General features: G+C 35.6%; 1 protein-coding gene across 6 annotated transcripts in view; it reads left to right on the top strand.

Annotated features, from left to right (window-relative positions):
• The first annotated feature begins 1,589 nt into the window (after positions 1-1,589).
• HDX (highly divergent homeobox) overlaps positions 1,590-20,758 on the top strand; it is a 180,488-nt gene continuing 161,319 nt past the window's right edge. For 5 of the 6 annotated variants that reach the window (XR_012091938.1, XM_007992175.3, XM_073013545.1 and 2 more), the window contains exon 1: positions 1,590-1,725. The gene's annotated coding sequence lies outside the window, so the exon portion shown is untranslated. Of the gene's footprint in view, positions 1,726-3,776; positions 3,892-20,758 lie in introns of all 6 variants that reach the window. The other variant, XM_007992176.3, reaches the window with a different exon arrangement.

The raw sequence follows: 20,758 nt of genomic DNA on the forward strand, positions 1-20,758 counted from the left end.
AAAATCTCTGCCTTGATAGAGCTTACATTTGCAATAACTAAATATATAAAATACATTTAATAATAAATACTACGAAGAAAAATGAAACAGAAAAAAGGGTATAGAGAGTGTTAAGAAGATCACAATTTTGAATAGGAAAACCTCTTTAAAGAGGTTGCATTTGAGCAAAGATTTCAATCAAGTGATGGAGTAAGTCATACAAAGATCAGAGAGTACAACAGTACAAGGTCAACTGCCGTGAACATTAGCTTGACTTGTTTGAGAAATAGAGAGAATATTAATGTATTTGTGAATTAGTGGCTGAGTGACAGGAGGTGAGGTCAGAAAGATGGTGAAGGCCAGATCATTTAGGGCTTTGAGGACATGGTAAGAAATTTGCATTTTATTGTATATGTGAAAGGAAACCATTGGACAATCTGAAGTTGGGCATAATCTGACTTTTGTTTTAAAAAATCACATCAACTCCTCTGTGGCTTATTGACTATAGAGGATTGAGGTCACATGCTTTATGGCTTTTGGTAACGTTTAATCAAATAAAAGATATCTGCCTATTTTCAAAGGCTTTTATTATTAGCCAATTCTATCTACCACTAGTCCTTAGCATATGCCCTCTATTTGTCAAGATGATTTCATCATGGGCTTCCTCACATCATATGAATTTATGCGTCTCTACCTTTGCCTATCTTTCCCCTTTAAGATGGTGCCTTCCATCCTCTCTTACTCACCATTCAAGAACCATCTCAAGTTTTAATTACATAAAATGCTTCACTGACTTTCCACTTCACTGATATCTCCAATCATTAAATAATGTAGCTCTTGCTTGTAGTTAATGACTGAGCACATGATCATGTACTTTATTTTACTGTTGTGAATATTTACTGTGTGCTAATCTTGTCTTCCACATGATGTTGTAAGTTCTATGATAGCAGAGAATCAATGAATTCTATATTTCTCATGGCATCCAGCATATCTGGGAAGTATATCAAGTAACCGTTAAATGATGTAACGTATGACTTGACTTTTTTTGTGTAATGGTATAATGGTGATCACCCAAGTAGCTTCTGGCAGACTAGGAATTGAGGTTGGATGAATAAAAACCATAGTTTCTTTCCTCAGTCATCAGAGCCCACCAGTCACGTATAACAGTACACTTGCTTTTACTGTAAAATTTTAAAGTCTCGATGGACACCTTATTGATTTTAGTAAAACTGAATATTTACCTGTCAACCGAACGCCGACCACAAAGGACTGTATTTCTTTATGCTATCATTTGGTTTTGGCAGCATGTAACAATTTTGTTAAAACCCAATTTCAAGTTGGAAGGCCAGGCAGCACCTGCTCAAATGGCTGGCATGTAACTACTATAGTCACAGGGATGCTCGGTGTTCACAGCTATTCAGGAAGGTATAGAGAGCCCTGGCCTTGGATGTAGCTGATTTGTGCGAGGAAAAGGCAGCCCAGTTGCAGGCAGCCATCTCTCTTCCCCCCTCCCAACTCTTGGGTTCTGGGCTGAGGCCAGGGACTGTCCTGAGCTGATCGCAGGCTCCCATTGGCCGCTGTCTTTTGTGACGTCACGATCATGATGAGAATTGATGATCGGACACGCTGATTTCATTGTCTGAAGCGGCAGTGGAGACCCAGGAAAAATCTCGCTGAATCCGCCTGCCCCAGCAGTGGCCTGATCTGGGTTCCGCTGATTGCTTTCGTAACCGCACCACGCCCGAGGTAAGCACTCAACACTGAGTGGGTGTGAAGGGCGAAGGAGGGCGGGCAAGGTACCGGGATAATGCTTTTCCTAGTTTGGGGCGAGGTTGGGGGTGGAGGGGTCCATAGGTTCCGTGGCCTAAACAGGCAGCCAAAAAACTGGTGCGGATCCTAGGGAGCGAAGTGCCTCTATTCTCCTAGCGAAAGCTGGCGGCTGAGTGAGATTAGAAACGAGCTGCGGATAGGGATACAATGGGGATTGCCAGAGAGCGAAAGACCTTGCTTGCTCCGAGAGAGGGCGACGTTTGGGACGCGCTTCTGGTTGGGTAGTAGAAGGAAGTGGCACCTCTGCCTCCGAAGAAAGGAGGGATTGAATTCTACCACTTCTAGATTTCACTGGACAGTAGATTTCTCACAGCCCTACTCAAAGGCACTGAGAGCGCTGCGCCTGCGCATTAGCACCTTGGTGGGGGCGGGGTGGGTCACTGTGAGGAGAATAGGCGTGGAGTTTGCACAGGCGCTGTTTCGGTTTCACTGGAAGAGGTGGGGCTGAGCCATTTCTGGGCTGAATTTGGAAAGTAGAGACCCAGGGAACATCCCAGACCTTGTGATGTTTCAAGCACCAGTTGATGGGGAGGGATCTGCCATTTAGTTTAAACTGGCCTACTGAGTAAATCCAGCTTCAAAATGAGCCTTATAAATTTGAGAAGGCAAATTCTAAATTTTCAGGTATTAGATGTTGAATAACAGAATGAATTCTAGAAGAATTTGTGGAATAGAAGTTGATCAGATAAGAAACTGTTTGGAAAAATAAACACTAATTATTCAAATGAATCTAAATTTTAATCTTAAAGGAGCTCTGATTTGGGGTGACAATGATTTTGAACCCTAAATTCTTTGGAAAGACTCAGAATGAAGTCCATTGTGGAGGCTCAGAGTAATAAATTTTCCTTTCTGGTCTTTATCTCTTCTTGGGACAATCTCTTATAAGTCTTTAGTGTCCATTTCAAGTTTGGTGCTAAGTCCATCTTCTTCCTCTGTGTCTCTGCTAGAAATACTGAAGTCAAACATTATTTTGAGAGACCCCTTCCTTCACTCCTTCATTGGGAACGCTGTTACATTACTTATATCAAGGCTTTTATTACTCAGCAGTTGTGAGGAACAATGAAGAACAACCTGCCTGTCTATTCTTGATGAATAGATTGTACAGTATTGTTATTAATTGCTCCTCACAGTCTGATCATAGATTCCTGACAATTTTACAGAGGAATCTGGATTTTTCTCTATTTCTCATAGTTAAGGGATTATCAAGTACTGGTAAATTTTCCTTTGAAAGACTTCTCACACGATTCCTCCTTTACAATCTAAATTCTCATCACCACTTATCTAGTCACTGTAGGAGCTTCCTAGGCAGTCTTCACCTGTGCTCCACATCCTTAGTGGTCTGTGAACACTTCTTTCAACAAGTCACTTTCTTTAACCAACATATTCTTGGTTCCTTATTTTCTATTGTTTCAAGCCTAATTCCACTCGAATTTCAAAGAACTTCATCATCTGGCCTCATTGTAATGCAGGAGTCTTATTTTCCTTTATTCTTCGGTGCTCAACTCTCTTTAATGTTCAGTTAGGGAGAACAATCTACCTGTATAACTTTGCTCCTTATACCATTACTATCCCCTTCACCTAGGATGCCCTCTCTTCTACATAATTCACATCTTACTCACTTTGGAAACTCAACTCAAATTGCACCCCTCCACAAGTGCCTTCCAAATTAATCTAACCCAAATGTTACTGACCTCACTTTTCCTAGAATTCCCACATTAATTCTTGTCTTTGTCACTTGCTTGTGGGTTGCTTTGTATTGTCTCTTTTGTTGTTGTTGTTGTTGTTGTTGTTGCTGTTGTTGTTGTGTGTGTGTGTGTGTGTGTGTGTGTTAGACTGGAATCCTCAGCCGGATTTTAAACCCTTCCTTAAGGGTTGGGACCATGCCATCTATTTCTTTATTATCTGTCCGTAGCACCTAACTGAATAATCAAAATAGCTGTAGCTGTTCATGTTCTTTTTTTCCCCAGAAAACAATTTCCTTGGAAATGAAGCGGTATTTTTATAGAGAGAACTGTACACATGTGAAAGCTTATTCATCGTTGGTCAGGCAAGAGACCCTCCAATGACTAAATAAACCTGAATGTAAGTCAGAGGAAAGGAATTACAGAGATCTCTATTTACTGGGTGGCCTTCAAACATATCATGTCCTCATAAACAAGATCAAGGGAGGGAACAGTATCCCAGAAGCGGTTCTGTCTGTAATTTTCTCAGTTTGAAAAATACTAAATAAAGAGGTATTCCATTGTTCTATACTTCTCTTTGGTGACATCGTATCATGTATCTTTAAAAATATACAAATTCCTCATTTTTATTACATTTTATCTACAATTGCTATCTTATATTGACTATTCCTGATAGTTTTCATGTGTACATCTCTTGAATCAGAGATGACCACTGTGATGATTGTTATAATTGCTATTATATATTGGTTGTCACTTTCCTATCCCTTAGGCTTCAAATTGCACTGTTCTGCAGAGCTCAAGTTTTACTTGAATGACAGTGTGATTATGGTTTAATACAGAGGTTTTTCACATATTTCACTTTGGCTCCTGCTTCACTTTGAGGTACCATCTCAATATCACATAAAATTTTTGACGTAGAAACATGGATTAAAAGCAATCAGAAGGGTGTTGTAACCTGTAAATTAGAATATCATTATTATAGATAATTGCAAGTGAATCATGAATGTTATTTATTGTAAGGGAAAATCCTTTGACCTTTTCTCTGATTAACTACATTATATGAAACTCCTCAAAGCTGTTTTAGCTTGTAGCCAGCTTTCATAGTAATTGAGACTTTCCTAGATATTTACATATAGATCAGTAGAGAAAACTGATCAAACTTAAGCAACTCTGGATAGAATGTGGTGCTTAGAAATATGGTGTTAAGTTTAGAGAGCTCAAAATAAAATATGAAAAAAAATGAGTGTGACATATATTTTTAAAGCTTGTTTTACAATTTCTATCTGGGAGGATGACATTGGGTTTTCTGATTTAAGTTGTAGAGTTTGAGTTGGGGGAGATTTTATAATGATAAGCCAATCCCCTTATTTTACAAGCAAAGAATCTGAAGGCCAAAGAAGTGAGGTACTTTACTAGCATTAATAAACACTAATATTTATTAAGCACTTAGTGCCAGACATTGTGCTAAAAACTTTATATATCTTATTGCGTTTAAACATCACAAAATCTATATGAAAGAGTGTATAGTATTATTTCCCATTTTACAAATGAGAAAACATATTTCAAAGCAGTTGATTTGCCCAGGTCCATACAGCTACTACAAGTCACAGTCAAGACCCAATCATGGGTTTGACTTGTAATCACCAAGTTGTGCTTGACTAAGGTCAATATAATGAACTTTTTCCAGAGCTTTAGCTAGGATCTAAATCTCTGGAATCTGAGACGTGTGTGTGTGTGTGTGTGTGTGCACGTGCATTTCATAAACACCATATTACTTCTACGAAGTTAGAGATTTGTAAGATTACCCAAATAAATGGTGTATATTTACATTTGTTTTAGATATTTTATTAAAACACACTCTCTCAGTCCTGATTGAAAAAACATGGCATGAAACTTTGCATAAAATACATTTTAAAAACATTTATTGCCTTCCACTTTTAAAATTGTATCATACTTCCAGAGGGAATTATATTTTCATAGTGCAATCTCCAACAGAATAAATAAAATTTGAATTGTTGGTTTTTATTTTATTGTGGAGTCAGTGAGCTAAAACTGAAATTGGTGGTTTCTTAATATACTTGCATTGAGTACACTATATCTAGGTACACTAGTTTAGAAGCAAATATTGATAATTCTAGAGATATATTATGCATAAGAAGGGAGTTCGAGATGCTGGCATATTCAGAAGCTATCACTGATATCGTAATATCTTTCCAGTCTGCATGAAATTTTAAGGAAATGAGTTGAAACCTGTCTGTCCAAATGGGGTCATTCTTGTGCCAACTAGTAGCAAAATTGCCTGGGTTAAACCAGAGATCTAGGTATAAGGCAACTGGATACATGAAATTATACTGTCACTCAATTAAATGCTTCACCTTACATCTTCCATCTGTAAAGAAATCTAGAACAATATCTGTCTTACCTTTTGTTTCACAATAATTCTCCTGTTGTTTCACAAGTAGACATATGTGCATTTGGGTTGATCCTTAGAATCTTTAAGCCTATTATTTGTCAGGGTGGCAAAATTTAGCAAACTGTCTCCTTAACCCCTTTTCCCTTGGAGTTAGGTACAGTTTCTTTTAAGCTTCTAAAAACAGTAATGCAAACATGTGGCTTATATACCCCCACTAAGCACTTTTGTAATTAGGCAAGTATTGGTGTATGGTGCTCATTCAGGGTCATGTACCACTGAGTGGCAAAGCCAGGATTTGAGAGCAGGTGTTATTCTAGACACTGCATGCTCAACTGTTAAGCTACTAGGTATAGGTTAAGGAGCTAGAGTGAGGCCTATCTTCATTGTTTTTCAAAAAATGTATGTATTCATATATATATCTATACACACACACACACGTGTATACATAAATTCATATACACACACACACACATACAACATGTATATTTTCCTCCTAGCTTCTTTTCTCCTTCTAAGCTCCTAGTTTCTTTTCTCCTTCTGAGCCTCTAGTATAATAATATACTCCTTCTGAGTAATATTTCCCTTTGTTTTTCCTCAGTGGAGATGACATTTTTTAAATAAATAAAGGCTGAAGTTTAGGGGAAAGGGCTCATTGTGCTGATCTCCAATGGCTTCACTGGCAGAAGGCACATAGACCCATATTCTATCTTACTGTCAAACCAACCAATGTTGAAGGCACTTCATGAGTGGATTTTATTTAAAAAGTAGATTCTAGTGTTATATAACTTTTCTAATACGCTAATTTAATGATTCAATATTTTCTTATTTGGTTAGATTAGTATACCTATTGTATGTTTTATGGATGGAATAGCTGTGTCATTTAAGAAAGTAATCATCTGAGACACATTTTCAAAATAGCTTTGCCCTTTCATAGACCGAAAATTTGTTGTGTTGAAATCCCCTTGTATTAATCTGTTTCCACACTGCTATAAAGGACTTCTCCAGAATGGATAATTTATAAAGAAAAGATATTTAATTGACTCACAGTTCCAAGTGGCTGGGGAGGCCTCAGGAAACTTACAATCATGGTGGAAGTTGAAAGAAATGCAAGGCACGTCTTACATGGCAGCAGGAGAGAGAAAGAGTGAGGTGGGAACTGCCAAACACTTTTACAGCATCTCACTCATGATCATGAGAACATCATGGAGGAAACCACTCCCACGATCCAGTCATCTTCCACCAGGTTACTCCCTCCACATGTGAGGATTACAATTCTAGATGAGACTTGGGTGGCCACAGAGTCAAACCATATCACCCCTCAACAAAGCAACAACTGGAAGAGATCCAGGCATTGTAAAATGTGGAAGAAGAAATATATTCTGTATTAGTGGGAAGTATTACATTAGGTATTAGAATGTTCAGTCTTGACTCCTCCTCATTATTCTAAGACAAAAGTATAGTCACAGGAATTTATTTTTGAATATATATGTTAGTTATTAAAGTAATGAGTCAGACATTTTATTTAGGCTCACTTTCATCACTAATAAATGGTTAAAAGATGTGGGAAGTCAGTTTGAGATTATTTTTGTTCTCCCACCTAGTAATACTGAATGCAGAGAAAAATTTTTGAATGTAGTATTGTTTGTCATATGGAGCCTCAGGTAGGGATTTGTGAATCCCTCCCTTGCTATTCAAAGTGTGTTCCATAGAGTGGTAGCATGAACATCACCTGGGAGACGCTTAGACACTGCAAAATCTCTGGCCCCAAGCTAGATATGCAGAATCGGAGTCTGCATTTTAACAAGACCCCCCCTCCCAGTTACTAATATGTGTATTAATGTCTGAGAAGCACTGAAGTAAAGTGAAATCTGACGTCCTGTACAACAGAGACTTTTAAGAGCTGGTGATCATAGAAACAAAAACCTGAATTTTCTTTAGTGTGTTTTCACATTTCTAAAGAAATATGCAATCTTAGCATTCTCCATTATATATTGTATGATGAATACAGATCAGCTTTGTTCCATTCTGAAGTATACATTGCATCATTAAGAGAAAAAAACTACACAAATGTCATAGGTAAAATCGATAAGCCTCTGAGTATATCCACTTACATTGGTGATAGCAATGACTTTACCATTGAAATGATGTTTATCCTAATTACTTGACTTTTCAACGGAGTGTTACAGAAGAATATAGTTGTATTAGGTTCACTGTCACCAACATCCTCAAGGGGAATGGTATGTTGTCTCTTTGCTTCCATAACATATCACAACAAAATTATTGCCCTAGAACAGCCCAAATTTGTTATCTTATGGTTCCGGAAGGCACAAGTCTGAATGGGTCTCATTGGGTTAAAATAAATGTGTCAGCAGTTCTTTCCTTTTTAGCACCTCTAGAGAAGGTTTTGTTTCCTTGGCTTTTCCAACTTTTAGAGGCTACCCACAAAAACAAAAGCAAAATTTTTGCTACACTGACAAAATCTATCTTTGGGTCTCTGTTTGAGATATTCTGCCTTAAGTATCTTTTGTTTTTGTTTTATTTTTTTCATTTGAAGAATAAAGGAGGAGTTTTACCTGTGGCTATCAGATTTGGGGTTCTGCTCTATGACACTTTTAAGTCATTATGTAATTTCTTTATTTTTTTGCCAAGAAGTCTTGAGCATGATTACACTATGCATTTTCTTACTCTTTAAAGTATTTGTGGGGATAATCCTTCATTATTTGATTGACAAAAATGTATATGTTTATAGTGTGTAACATGATGATTGGATATATGTACACATTGTGGAACAGCTAAATCAAGCTAATAACATATCAGTTACCTCACATACTTACCTTGTGGTGAAAACATGTAAAATCCACTCTCTTAGCAATTTTCAAGTATCCAATACATAGTTATTAACTGTAGTCACCATGTTGTACAATAGATCTCTTGAACTTATTCTTCCTGTCTAACTAAAATTTTGTATTCCTTGATCAACATCTACCCAATCTTCCACTGTTCCCCACCCTTGATAACTCCCTTTCTACTCTCTGCTTCTATGAATTTGACTTTTTTTAGATTCCACATATGTGAGATTATGCAGTATTTGTCTTTCTGTGCCTGGCTTATTTCACTTAACATAAAGTCCTCAAGGTTCACCCATGTAGTTGCAAATGACAACATTATTTTTTCTTTGTCAAAGCTGAATGGTATTCCATTTTGTATATATGCCACATTTTCTTAATCCATTCATCTGTTCATAGACACTTAGGTTGACTCCATAACTTGGCTATTGTGAATAAGACTTCAGTGAGTGAACATGGGACTGCAGATATGTCTTCAAGACACAGATTTTATTTCCTTTGGCTATATATTGAGAAGTGGGATAGCTGGATCATATATGGTAGGAATTCTATTTTTAATTTTTTAGGGACCTCCATACTGTTTTCATAATTACTGTACTAATTTAAATCCCCACCAAAATTGTACAAGAGTTTCCTTTTCTTGGTGGGGATAAATGTATGCTTTCACATTTTCATTATCTAAATACATGTGTGTTTCTATGTTGTTTCTACACTATATATGTGTGTGTTTATATAATGTTACCTACTTACCACTTGATGGTGTACTTTGAGGGATATCCCCCTAAACTCTAATGTGTGCCTAAATCTTTTTCCCCTAAATTTCTGCAGGTTGATGCAAAATCAGGAATGAGAGTTATAAGATAACTAATAGTCTATTTCTTTGTGTACTTCCCTCATTAGTAAGTTAAAATACAACCTACATTTTAAAGGTACTAACAAGACTGTGATTTGCAAGATTGTGAAATGTTAGTCGTCAATGGTTGTGGCAGTACAAACACTCTCCAGTGAAAGGTAGAAGTGATTTACTTGCACTATTTTTTTAGGGCTAGAAATGTACAAAGAAAAACAATTTATTGAAACAAAATTTACTCGATGAATATGAATGAATCCAGGTACTACTTAGCTTATTAGGAGATGCTATATATCACTGGTCATCAGTGCTATATATCACTGTCATATATTCTATATGGATGGATGCATGTGGGATTGCATAAAAACAGAGCTAAAGGAAATCAGTCATTCAGTTGAGTCCCTATTTCTGTTTTTGTCATTCAGCTTGTTTATCTATTTGAAATTGATCTTTTAACTTTTTTTAGTATTTTTAATTTTTTTACTTTTAACTTTTGTGGGTACATAGTAGGTGTACACATTTATGGGGTACATGAGGTATTTTGATGCAAGCATGCAGTGCGTAATAATCACATCATGGAAAATGGCCTATCCATTTTTAAGCGTTTATTCTTTGTGTTACAAACAATTCAGTTATACTCTTTTAGTTATTTTTAAATATATCATTAAATTATTTTGACTATAGTCACCCCGTTGTGCTATCAAATACTAGGTATTTATTATTTCTGATATCTGAGGGTATGATTAGGTATTTATAGTTTTAGGTGTATATTATTTGAACATATTACCATGTGAATAAACGAGTGTCATTAAAGGCTAATACATTTTTATCATTGATTAAACATTCTGAGATCCAGTATATTTACTTGCTAATGCATTTGTTTGGTAGAAGCTCTCTTTAGAATTTAGTCATTAGGGATGTAGCTATAGACATATACGTCCCTTTGTACTTTCATATATTTATGTGGAGTATGTGTACATAAAATTTTCTTGCAATTTGTGTTCACGTCACTATAAATATGTTTTATGTAGCTGACAAAACTGAATATTAATTACATAATTTTAGGTGTGTCTTAAAGTGAGGTCAGTGAACAATTTCTTTGTGTCCTGAGAAAGTCGTATGATAAGTTTTTATTAAAATTCCTTTTGTTTCTATTTTCACCTAAGCAATATAGGTCAATTTTATCTCTAAAAAGAAAGATAAGAGATGTGTACAATACATTTCAGTAAATTATAGCTTAATAAACAGACAATATACTTTCATAGTATTAGAATAAACAGATGTCTGTCACTAGACTTTATGTTTTGAAAATGCTGGAATTTATTTTTTGCAATACCTAAAAACTTTGGCAAGATGATTATAAAATAAAGTAAATAGAGAGCTGAAACCCCATCTCTACTAAAATACAAAAATTAGCCAGTCGTGGTGGCCACTGCCCGTAATCTTAGCTACTTGGAGGCTAAGGCAGGAGAATTGCCTGAACCCAGGAGGTGGAGGCTGCAGTGAACCGAGATCGTGCCATTGCACCTCAGCCTGGGCAACAAGAGTGAAGCTCCATCTCAGAAAAAATAAAAAAAAAAGCTTTTTGTAATATTAAATTTACACTAAAAAATTCTGGAGTGGCTTCCATGCATATGTGGACACGATGCTATTTGTTGTGCTTAACTTTCACCTTCTTAAACGTTTTGAAAGATTAAACTCCTATTGCATAGACAGGGGTCTCAGAATCAGTCTTCCTTTTGCCATCATAATATCATAATGTACATATCCTTCGTTTGAGGTTCACATATAAGTTGTGTAGGAGTGGATTGATGTACATTAAAAGAGTTATTCCCAGTACTGATGGCAGTTGATGATATGTTAACTATTAACAAAAATAGACTTGACGTGGCACATTGCAGTTTATTAAGTATTTTAATGAAGATGACACATCATTTGAAGAAGAATAGGACAGGTTTTATATTCCCATTTTCCAGATGAAGGAACTGACGTTCCAGAGGTCACTTATCTCTGCTAAAGTCACAAGACTAGCAAGTTATGAAGCTTAAGAGCTTAATAGGATGGAGGTATCCAGACTCCTAAAGCCTTCCCACTCCACCACTCCAAAAGGTCACCTGAATTTCTGCTTATAGCAATGATGAAGTAACAGTAACAGGATTTCCTCTTTTATCTTAACTATTTAAACACAAACCAACCAACAAACGAAAAACAGAAAAAAATAGAAAATAATGAGTTTTACACCTTTGACAAAAGGCAGCACAAGACCATGATTCTCTAGAGAAAGGAGACAAGATGAGCCCTATGAATGTCCCAATTTACTGCCTTGGGAAAGTTTCCAGACAATAGCTCAGGTAAAAGGAGCCCCAAAAGGCTAGAGGTCTCTCTGAGTTGAGAAGACATAGTTCAGAGTTCAGAAAGTACAAAGGTGCCTACAATTTGAGGAACAGTGTACTGGAGAGAACATTGCACAGTGAAGGAGAAAACTGCATATGGAGAGAGCTTCATAGATCTGTAGAGGGACCCTTCAAATTTCTGAATAACAATCGTTCAAGTGTGTGATGAAACTGATGAGGACAGAGAAAGAACCACAATAAAGGAACAGGCAAATGAATCCTCAGAACTCATGCAGGACCAGGAATAGTTATGTTCCCACTAGCTAGATTGTAAAACATCATATTTCAAGAGACATTTAAGAAGGTCCTCACAAGGGTATTGCCTGAGTAATGGAGCAAATTAGATCTAGAATAAAGGCAATTCTAGATTTGCCTGACAAGAGCAAACCTCAAAAGAACCAAACCAATTCCTAGTAACTTAAATATATCCCCGAACAAAGGCAAACATATTGAACTACTACAAAAACAGACCATACCCAATGACAAGATTCATAATATCTTATGTTAAATGAAAAATCCCCAAGCATGCAAAGAAATAGGAAAATATACAACTCATATTCCAGTGAGAAGGCAATAAGAAAAACAGAATGAAAAAAGGGTGCCAAATTAGTAGAGAAGAATGTTTTTTTTTTAAAAAAAACAGCTATTATTTCTGCATTCCATATGTTCAGTAAGGTAGAAGAAAGCACAACCAAGATGAGAACAAAATAGATTTTTAAAAAAGATCCACATTGATTGAAATTCTAGAGACAAAATATAGTATATGAAATGTCAAATGCACTGGATAATTTTAACAGCAGATTAGTTACTGCAGAAGAAAAACAATAGTGAACCTTAATACACACAAATAAAAAGTATTCAAAATGAAAAGTAGAGAGAAAAATAGGAGAAATAAATGAATGGAGCAACAGTGAATTGTGAGCCAAAGTAATTCAACCTACCGTCCATATTTTGTGAGTCACACAAGGTGGGAAGTAGAAGAAAATTATCTAAAAACGAACAGTTGAAAATTATACAAATTTGATGAAATCTACGAACCTACATACCCAAGAAGCTCAACAAATCCCATGAATAAGAACGATGAAGAAAATGGCACCAAGGTATTTCATAATCTAATAATTGAAATTCATAGAAAAGAGAAAATCTTAAATGCAACCAGAGAAAATAACTGCACTTTAAGTATAGGAGAACAAATATGACAATGGTAGGATATATCTCACGGAAACAATGCAACACAAAAAACAATGGGGCAACATTCTTAATGTGCTGAAAGAAAAAAATGAGTTAACTTAGAATTTTATATATGAAAAAAGCAATATAAAAGTTCATCCACTCATACCAAAGTATAAAATACATCACTAGCAGATATACACTATCAAAACTGTTAAAGGAAATCATCACACAGAAGAAAAATAATAGCAAATTGAAATTTTATCGTGCATAATGGAAAGGAGAGTACTGGAAATAGTAAATACGTGGGGACAAATGAAAGATCTTTAAATTTAAAAAAAACATTTTAAGCAATAACTGTCTAATTTTTACAATAACAACTTATTTGGGATTTAGTAGCATTTGTAAAAGCAAAATGTGTAGCAATAATACCACAAAGGCCAGTAGAGGAGAAATAAAAGGATAATTTAGTGGATATGTAGAAAACTTGAAATCTATTACTTGAGGGTCACTTTAACAAAATATTAGTAGAAGAACAAATTAAGCTCAAAGGAAGGGTAAAGAGGAAATTATAATGCTAAGAGCATAAATAATTGATATAGAAAATAAAAAAGCAATGAACAAAGGCAATGAAACCAAATGTTACATCTTAGAGAAAAAGAAAAAAGGCGAGAGGACACAAATTGCCAATATCATAATGAGGGAGAATGCATCACGATAGACTGTACAGACATTAAACAGTATACCCACAAAGTTAACCTATATGATTATACATTCCATAACTTAAAGGAAATGTATCAATTTCTTAAAAGTTGGAAATTACTAAAATCAATAGTAAAAGAAAAACAGTAACTTAATATTTTATATTTAATAAGAGAAATTGAATTTTTAATTAAAATCTTCCTTTAAAGAAATCTTCAGACCCAAGTTGCTTTACTCATTAATGCTACAAAGCATTTAAGAAAGACGTAATATCAAATCTACACAAAAGTATTTTAGGAAATAGAAGTGGAGATAATACTTTGCAACTCATTTGAGCACTTACTATGTCCAAGGCATTGTTTTGGAAGCTGGTTAATAAAAAAGATGAAAATTTGCTTCCTGTAATACAGAAGCTTACAGTATGTGAGACAAAGAGAAGGAACTCTCTCCCTCTGCCATACTCTTAGGTCTGCCTGATTGGTTAAGGCAGAGCAAAGCAGATTATCGTGCATTGTATAGACAGTTGAGGATAAAACTCTCTATAACATCAGCAGAGGTGAACTTGGCCCACTGGTTTCCCTTTGTCTATCACTGATACACAAAAATTGACATATTGACCTGGGAGTGGAATACCAAAGTTTGTTTGATCCAAGAGTCCCCAACCTCTACAACAACTCTTTCCTTCTTCCAACGGAAGTCCCGCTTGCTCTGTGTTGTTAAGAGTAATTTAATATTTCATCTAATGTTTTTATTTGCCTTATTTACTAAGTATTAAGCAAAAGATGGCAGTTGTTTTGTTTACTAAATAATTAGTGCCATAAATTGTACTTCACCACAACCATATATTCACATGGTCGGGGGGTTGATTTTAATCCAACTTTCTATTCCACTACTGCTCAGATCATAATGTGTGAAAAAAAATAGCCATTTTAACTACTATAGATTATCACTAGAGTAAAAGGGCACAGTAGTAATCCTTCACATATATCATTCATCCAGCAAATTCAAGAAAATAAGTGTCACAAAATCTACAAGGTAAGGTCCAAATGATAGAGTCATGAGTGAACCTCTTAGGCCTTTCCAGAAAACTCTGGTCTTCTACCAGATTAGAAAAAACAAACTAATGAAAAACAACAAAACCCGGCAAATTAGGGGTGAGAGGGAATTGCTAAAGGGAAACCCAATGACAGCATGACAAACGATGACAGACAAGGAGAGTAAAAGAGAAACTATAAAAAGGATATGCAGGAGTTTAATGTGTTTTAATGAAGAGACAGACACCGTATCACAATTATTAGAACACCATTTATTAAATTATGTTTATAATGATGACCCAGTCTTATAAAAAAAAGACTTTATTTCTCTACTCCCTGTTTAAAAACTCAAGAGAGTGAATATGGTAGCTCAGAAATATTTTCATCTAAGATGAAAACTTATGAAAAGTAAAGTTTTATTGCTCAAAAGAGTATCCACTTTAGCTTTCCAGAATGACTGATTTCCCAAAATATCTTAGAAGTGGAAGTATAGTGGCAACTGGGGAATATTCATATGTCTTCATACCAAATTATGCAGAACAACTAGGGACTATACAATTAAACATTAAGCATTTATTTTTATGGCCAAGAAAATTAAAATGCCAAGAAAAAAATGCCTGGAAATGTATTATTGCTATTGTCTTTTATTTGCTTCAAAACATTTCTAATGTTTAATTTATTCAAAAGTGTAGTTGTTTGTATTTTCATATATAAAAGCTTCTGAGAAAGAAAATCGTGTGTGTGTGTGTGTGTGTGTGTGTGTATTTTAGATTTTAAACCAGTAATATCAACCCAAAAGTATTGCTCTTTAGTAATAAATATAGCTTTAATTTTAAAATATAGCTTTAATTTGACTTAAAGTTCCTTAAAGTTTAGTTTGATCTAAATTTTAAAAATGCAGTGCTAGACTTCCAATTCTGACCAAGATGAAGTAAGCCCACTATAACCTTCTCTCCTGATTATTACAGCTACAATCACTGGACAAAATTTTAAAAGAAACTCCCTCAGAACTCCTAAAAGTAAACAAAAGCAGGCAGATTGAGGATGGCAGTCAGAATTTGAAGTGACCATATATGGGTGAGTTTCCCAGTCTTCCCCCATTTCTCTTAAGACTTTGACCCAAGGCTGGATCCATCTCATGAAACTATGGAGTGGTACATTGCAGGCTAAAACTGCAATAACAGCCGGCAGTCCCAACAGTGTGAAAGTAAATCCTGAGTCAGTTTCAGTCTCTGTCTCTCACTTCCACTTTTCTGTCAATGGTGGCTCCAGTTGCAGAGCTATGCTGCAGTGACAAAAGAACAACTAAAATAAACTCTAACGGAAACCCTATATTTCTGGCTAGAGGACCAGGAAAAGTGGCCCTTGCAGGCTGTACAGTGAGTGGAGAATCATGGAGAGGAAAGAGTTGAGGAAGGGGATCCTTCAATACTGGGCATCAACCTGTAGAAAGCTTAAGCTCATCCTTGAGTTGCTCATGAGTGGGACAGATTCAAAATAGATAGCAAAGGCTTTGGAAATAGAATTGACATTGAAACCACCACCCAAATGGTACTAGTGTGAGGACAGACCTAAAATAACACAGCAAAGGATTTCAAAACTGAAATGACTTGCTGACAGAAGTTAAAAAAAAAAAAAAAATATTTGCAGTTGAATCTGACATAGTTGATTGCCTGTTAACTGTATTTTGCCAAAACAACATTCTCAAGAGGTTGCCAACAAATAATATTCAAAATACCCAAAATAGAGTTTAAACATACTCAACAGGAGTTGACAACATCTATAATGACCCAGATGTTGGCATTGTATCAAAAGGTGTTAAAACAGCTACTATAACTACGCTCCCTTAGATGAAAATAAACATCTTGAAAAAGAGTAAGCTGTGAGAAGTTCTCAGCAGAGTAATAGAGCCTACAAAATAATACTAAATGGAAATTATAGAGTTGAAAATTCATTATCTGAAATTTTTTAAAGGCACCATCTGTGCTCAGTAGCAGAATGGTGAAGACAGTGGAAACAGTCAGTGGACATTAAGATAAATCAACACAAATTATTTAATCTGATGAACAGAGAGGAAAAAAATATGTAGAAATGTGAACAGAACCTCAAGTCCTATGGGATGATATAAAAATAGTATTCATGTCACTGAAATCCCAGAAGGACAGGAGAGAGATTGGCGTAGAAAAAAATATTTGAAGAAATAATGGCTGAAAACTCCCCAAATTTTACAAAAGATGAAAATTTACAGATTCAAGATCAAGGAGCTTGGAATAATATAAAATCAAATAAAATTATGCCTAGGCACTTAGTAATCCAACTGCTGAAAGCCAGAGGTAACAAAAAATGTTGAAAATAGCCATAGAAAAACAGCATATACATAGGAAAACAAGGATATGCATGACTGAATTTTTCTCATGAGAAATCATGGAGATGTAAAACAGTGGAAAAACATCTTTAAATGAAAAAAAAAGTCAACCCAGATTCCTATAGTCCATGAAAATATGTATCAGAAATGATGACATAAAGACATTCTCAGATTTAAAAATCCTAAGAAAAATTTTCACAAACAGATCTATTCTTAAAAATGTTAAAGTAAGTTCTTCAGGCTGAATGGCAATGATAGCAGGAGAAAATTTGAGTTTCAGGAGCAAAAATAGGATCAAACGAAATGGTAAATTCTGGGTAAATATTGTTCTATTTTTGTCTTCTTAAGTTCCTTAAAATATGTATGACAGTTGAAAGTAAAAGCGATAACATTGTGTATCAGGGTTTCTAATACATAGAGACGTACTTAGTATGATGACTAAAACACAAAGAGGGGAGGGAAAAGGGACCTAGATAGTTGTCATTGAGGTTGTAAAATATTAACTGTGTAAAAAGAAAAAATGGATATATACGTTGTAATCCTTAAAACAATCACTTAATATATTCAAAAAAAATAGCAAAAAAGAAAAAAATTAAAACAGAATACCAAAAAGTATTCAGATAGTCCAAAAGAAGTGGAAAAAAGAGATCAATATCAGAGGGACAAACAGAAAACAACAAATAAAATGGTATACCTATATCCTACCTTATCAGTAATTACATTAAATGTAGCGGTATAAAGAACCTTATTAAAAGACATTGTCATATTGGATTAAATAACCAAACTATATGTTTTATAAAAGAAATACATTTTATGTATAAAGACATAGGGTAAAATACAATATAGAAAGTGATATACTATGGTATAGCAATCAAAACAAAGCTGGAGTATATATACTGGCGTCTGGCAAAGTAGAATGCAGAGCAAAAACTAGTACCAGGAATAAAGAGAGGCATTACATAACTAAAGAATAAAGAGTCAATTTGCCAAAAAGATGTAACAATACTACATGTATATGTGCCTAACAACAGATCTTCAAAATACATAAAGCAAAAAGTTGGCTAGGCCTGGTGGCTAACACCAGTAATCCTAGCACTTTGGGAGGCCAAGGAGGGCAGATCACTTGAGGCCAGGAGTTCAAGACCAGCCTGGCCAAAATGGTGAAACACCGTCTCTACTAAAAATACAAAAATTAGCTAGGTGTGTTGATGCATGCCTATAATCCCAGCTACTCAGGAGGCATGAGAATTGCTTGAACCCAGGAAATGGAAGTTGCAGAGAGCCGAGTTTGTGCCACTGCACTCCAGCCTGCGTGATGGAGTGAGACTATGTTTCAAACAAACAAACAAACAACCTAAAGCAAAAACTTCCAGAACTGAAAATAAAAATAGACAAATCCATAGTTATAGATGGAGATTACACCATTTCTCTTTTAGTAATTGATAGAAAAAGTTGTGAAGAAGTCAGTAAGGATGTAGAAAACCTGAAAAATACTATCAAACAACATGATCTAATTGACATTTTTAGAAATGACCACCCAACAGCAGAATATACATTCCTTTTCAAGTGTTCATGGAACAGTCACCAAGAGAAATCATTTTCTGAGACATAAAGCACAATTTAAAAAAAAATTTAAAGAATTGACATGATAAAAAGTATGTTCTCTAATCATAATGAAATTACACTAAAAATTAATAATAGAAAGATATCTGGAAATGCCCTAAATATTTTAATTAAACAATAAACAAGAGAAATTGGAAAATATTTTGAACTGAATGATAATTAAAATATACTTTATCAGAATTTTTAGAATGTAACCAAAGCAATACTTAGAAGTAAATTTAACATTAATTGCTTGTATTTGGAAAAGAAGAAAGGTCTCAGATAAACAGTATAAGCTTCCATCTCAAGGAACTAGGAAAAGAAACGTAAATTAAATCCAAACAAAGCCAAATGAAGAGGCTAGTAAATATAAGATCAGATCAACTTCACTGATCATCAGAGAAATACAAATAAAACTGCAGTGAGATACCATTTCACGCCAGTCAAAATGGCTATTTTTAAAAATTCAAAAAATAACAGATATTGGTGAGAATGTGGAGAAGATGAGACAATTACATGCTATTGGTAGGAATGTAAGTAAATTAGTTCAACCTCTGATATACTTTGGCTGTGTCCCCATGAAAATCTCATCTTGAATTACAGTTCCCATAATCCCCATGTGTTGTGGGAGGGACCCTGTGGGAGGTAATTGAATCATGGGGTGGTATCCCCCATGCTATTTTCATGATAGTGAGCAAACTATCACAAGATCTGATGGTCTTCTAAGGAACTTCCCTCTTCACTTGGTTCTCATTCTTTTATTTCTTGTCATCATGTGAAAAAGGACATGTTTGCTTCCCCTTCTGTCATGACTGTAAGTTTTGAGGCCTCCCCAGTCATGTGGAATTATGAGTCACTTAAAACTCTTTCATTAATAAATTACCCAGTCTCAAACAATTCTTTATAGCAGCGTGAGAACAGACTAACACAGTAAATTGGTACTGCAAGTGGGGCACTGCTATAAGGATACCCAAAAATGTGGAAGCAACTTTGGAACTGAGTAACAAGCAGAGGTTGGAACAGTTTGCATGGCTCGAAGAAGACGGGAAAATGTGAGAAAATTTGTAACTTCCTAGAGACTTGGAGGGCTCAGAAGACAGAAAGATGTAGGGAAGTTTGGAACTTCCTAGAGACTTGTCAAATGGCTTTGACCAAAATGCTGATAGTGATATGGACAATGAAGTCCAGGCTGAGGTGGTCTCAGATGAAGATGAGAAACTTGTTGGAAACTGGGGTAAAGGTAGCTCTTGCTATACAAAAAGACTGGTAGTATTTTACCCCTTACCTAAAGATCTGTGAAACTTTGAACTTGAGAGATGATTTAGGGTATCTGCTGCAAGACATTTCCAAGTGACAAAGCATTCAAGAGGAAGCAGAGCATAAAAGTTTGGAAAACGTACAGACTGATAATGCAGTGAAAAAGAAAATTACATTTTCTGGTGAGAAATTCGAGCCAGCTGCAGAAATTTGCATAAGTAACGAGGAGCCAAATGCTAATCACCAAGACAATGGAGAAAACGTCTCCAGGGATTTCAGAGGTCTTCACGGCAGCCCGCCCATCAGAGGTGCAGGGACCTACAAAGAAAAAATGGTTTCATGGGTCAGGCCCTGGGCCTTGCTACTTTGTGCAGTCGGGACTTGGTGCCCTGCATTCCAGCCATGGCTAAAAAGAGCCAACATACAGCTCAGGCCATTGCTTCAGGGGGTGCAAAGCCACCTAAACCTTGGTGGCTTACACATGTTGTTGGTCCTGCAGGTGCACATAAGTCAAGAATTGAGGTTTGGGAACCTCCACCTAGATTTCAGAGGATGTATGAAAATACCTGGATGTCCCTGCTGACATTTGTTTCATGGGTGGAGCCTTCATGGAGAACCTCTGCTAGGGCAATGTG

This window comes from Chlorocebus sabaeus, chromosome X (genome assembly GCF_047675955.1).
Source record: "Chlorocebus sabaeus isolate Y175 chromosome X, mChlSab1.0.hap1, whole genome shotgun sequence".
Taxonomy (NCBI): domain Eukaryota; kingdom Metazoa; phylum Chordata; class Mammalia; order Primates; family Cercopithecidae; genus Chlorocebus; species Chlorocebus sabaeus.